Below are 3,673 nucleotides of genomic sequence, written 5' to 3'. Positions count from 1 at the left end.
TAAGAAATTCCCTGGTACGAAATAAATAAGAGTAAACGTCACATTTGTTTCGCTCACATTAATGCAAACCAAGTTGGTTCATAATCAGCGCACAATGGTTGAAAAGATGTGAATTTTAAAATCAATTATCAAATATTTTGTGCATCTATAAAAAATCGGACCACTTCAATCGCAGCGCCAACATCAGTTATTAAAAAATATCCAAGCCAAAAAATTGCACCTTTTGCCGAAACCCGGGATTGAACCGGGGACATTTAGATCTTCAGTCTAACGCTCTCCCAACTGAGCTATTTCGGCTTGTTGTCATTTCCCTTCGGATGTGTACACCGCTTTCTGGCAACTTGGTGAATTAGGGGAAATAGGCGATGGCACGGGGTGCCAAGCGCTGAAAACATAAGGTTCTTGTTCGATCAAATCACGTCATATGCATAGATCCTCTGCTTATATTTGGGGCAAGCACAGCGGACAGAATTTTTTTTCTCTTTTTCCCATACCAACATGGACATGAACAACTCAAGTGACAAAGATAACGGAATGGGCAGATCGCAGCAGGCGGCCGTTCGCATACAGCGCCGATGAGCATCGATGCCGACGAGGTTATCGCTTCTGCAGTTGGTCGTTTGTTTTGGTTTTCCGTCAAGCAAGAGAAGAGAGAAATCACGTGGCCTTTCTTTCTATCTTCTTTTTTTTTGTCCGCACTGTCAAGCTGTGTTTGATTTGCGAGGTTTTATTTCGCTGTTGTTTGATTTCTTTGTTGTTTTGAATTATGTACATCGCGTCGTCATTATCAAATCGAGTTTATGGGGAGGCGAGCAAAGGTTATCAGTGGAAGCGACAATGTTATCGAGGTTATTTTGTTTAGTGCCTGCACGATGACTTTGTTAGCAACCGAACAAAAATATAACTGGCTGAAAAAATGAACAACGGATTAACCACCAAAACGGGGCCCGCTGCAATTACAAAAATAGTTTATTGTGCAGCAGCAAAAAAATTTCCCATACCGGGAATCGAACCCGGGCCTTCTGGGTGAAAGCCAGATATCCTAGCCACTAGACCATATGGGATTGTTGAAAAACAATCAACCTCAAGGTCAGAGCTATAGTCCCAGATGGAACCAGATTAGATCACGACAACGTCGTGCCGTGCAGCGCTACATCTTGCAGATAACTGAACCACTTTTCCTATCGGCTGCACCGTAATGCCATCTGTGTGTGCTGGGGATACTTACATCGATCATTCCGCACTATACATCATGATTCAATTAACGATAATCGTGTTCCTAGAAGTTACTCCTGGTACAACTTTTCACAGCAGCATCAGCCGCAGCATCTCCCAGTCAGGATGCAGCATAATTTATCGCTCTTTTCACTTTGCCCCGCAATCTCTGGCTGAACTGAGCTGAACATAACCAAACCTCTAATCATCTGCGGTAGCATACTCGACGATGAATAAGACCACAAATCTTCTCGTGCCAATACGTTTTCTTTTTTCGAACCCTCCCCGTTGATTAGTCTCTCTCTGGGAGCTAGCTGCCTGAACGGTAAGTTCTAATTTCTTGCCTGTACCTGTAGTGTGACTTGTATTTTCGTGTTGTATGCAGTATGTTTTTTATGGGTCTGCAAATTTCAAGTCTTTCGTTTTTCTTTTTCAACAAAACAGTACGTACTCTGTAATAAGAGGGAAAATTTATTTGCCTCCCGAGCGAATTGAGGTTAGGAAAATGAGTCCTTTTGTACGGCAGCAAAGAATAGCCATCGCCTGGGCGAGGGTATGTAATCTGTTTTAATGGCATCGGGAGAGATCGTTTGGTCGTGTCTTGCAAATGTTACCTGAAATTTGTGATATATTGCAATAAATATATCAGTTTAGGGAAGAAGCTCTGAAAAGTTGTGCTATTTGAGCTGGGTTATGTTCTTGTTTTGCATTTAGTGTCTCGCTCTATTACTATTCTGCTTTATTAAAATTTGTTTTGAAGAAAACAACATTTTTTAAAAAAATTTATAATCATTTATTTTTCTCTGTTGAAATCCATTATTCCATTAAACTCTTACTTGATTGAGCACTTGCTAAGCTGTCGAGTTTTTTTTTATTTTGTTTGCTCTTTGAATCTCGTTTGCTCTTGTGAATTTTATGTTTGATTCTGTCCTTTTATCCTTTACCCTTCTTTGCCTTTCATCTTTCAATTTTTAGTTAGTACTTGTTATCCCTTTTAATAAATACCATTTTATTTGTACCTTTAACTTTAACTTTAGCATTCACCTTTTACTTTTTACCTTTTAGATTCTACCCTTTTCTTTATCGTTTGTCATTAAACATTGTCCTTTTTTCCTATTTATTTTTTGTCCTTGACCTTTTATAAAACTTGTATTAATTTCTGCTAAGCAGTCTTATACGAATTACAACGAACTATGTTCCGATTACTCCGACGTTTGGATGCAGGGGTTTGCTTCATTATCAGTGAACGCTGTATCTGTCGTTCTAATACATATAAGACCTTTTAGCCGAATTTAAGACATGTTGAGAACGTTACAGTCTCATTCTTCAATTCATAAACACATTTAACTTTTTACCTTCAAACGTTATCTCCAAGAATTTTTCATTTTAACTGTTAACATTTAACCTTTAACTTTTACTTTAAACTTTGAACTTTTTGCATTTAACTTACTGCTATTTACTTTTGAATTGTAGCATTTTACATTTCACGTTTTACTTTTTATTTTCTACTTTTAGCTTTTCAATTTTTTCTCTTCACTTCTCACTTTTTATTATTCATTTTCAACCTTTATCTTTTGCCTTTATCTTTTTACCACCTTTTACCTTAACTTGACGAACTTTTCTTTTTATCGTTTCACTATTATCATTTCATCGTTCATTTTTTCTTCAAGCTTTGACCTTTTCACGTATTGTTTTTTATTTTTCAATTGTTACATTTTATATTATATCTTTTTGTATTTTTTAATTTTGCGTTTTGCTTCGACGTTTCACTATTTACTTTTCACTTTGACTATTTACTAATGACTATTGACTATTGACCATTGACTATTGACTAATGACTATTGACTAATGACTATTGACTATTGACTATTGACTATTGACTAATGACTAATGACTATTGACTATTGCCTATTGACTATTGATTATTGACTATTGACTATTGACTATTGACTATTGACTATTGACTATTGACTATTGACTATTGACTATTGACTATTGACTATTGACTATTGACTATTGACTATTGACTATTGACTATTGACTATTGACTATTGACTATTGACTATTGACTATTGACTATTGACTATTGACTATTGACTATTGACTATTGACTATTGACTATTGACTATTGACTATTGACTATTGACTATTGACTATTGACTATTGACTATTGACTATTGACTATTGACTATTGACTATTGACTATTGACTATTGACTATTGACTATTGACTATTGACTATTGACTATTGACTATTGACTATTGACTATTGACTATTGACTATTGACTATTGACTATTGACTATTGACTATTGACTATTGACTATTGACTATTGACTATTGACTATTGACTATTGACTATTGACTATTGACTATTGACTATTGACTATTGACTATTGACTATTGACTATTGACTATTGACTATTGACTATTGACTATTGACTATTGACTATTGACTAT

The 3,673-nt window shown here is 35.5% G+C and overlaps 2 non-coding genes across 2 annotated transcripts; both read right to left on the bottom strand.

The window, feature by feature from the left end:
- Positions 1-224: 224 nt before the first annotated feature.
- On the bottom strand, positions 225-297 carry Trnaf-gaa (transfer RNA phenylalanine (anticodon GAA)). The gene has a single exon. It is a non-coding gene; the product is annotated as a tRNA-Phe (tRNA).
- A 695-nt stretch (positions 298-992) lies between these two features.
- Trnae-uuc (transfer RNA glutamic acid (anticodon UUC)) lies at positions 993-1,064 on the bottom strand. Its single transcript has one exon. It is a non-coding gene; the product is annotated as a tRNA-Glu (tRNA).
- Between the last annotated feature and the right edge of the window lie 2,609 nt (positions 1,065-3,673).

Source organism: Topomyia yanbarensis, chromosome 2, assembly GCF_030247195.1.
Source record: "Topomyia yanbarensis strain Yona2022 chromosome 2, ASM3024719v1, whole genome shotgun sequence".
In the NCBI taxonomy this organism is placed as follows: Eukaryota; Metazoa; Arthropoda; class Insecta; order Diptera; family Culicidae; genus Topomyia; species Topomyia yanbarensis.
This window is presented reverse-complemented; position numbering and strand designations above follow the sequence as displayed.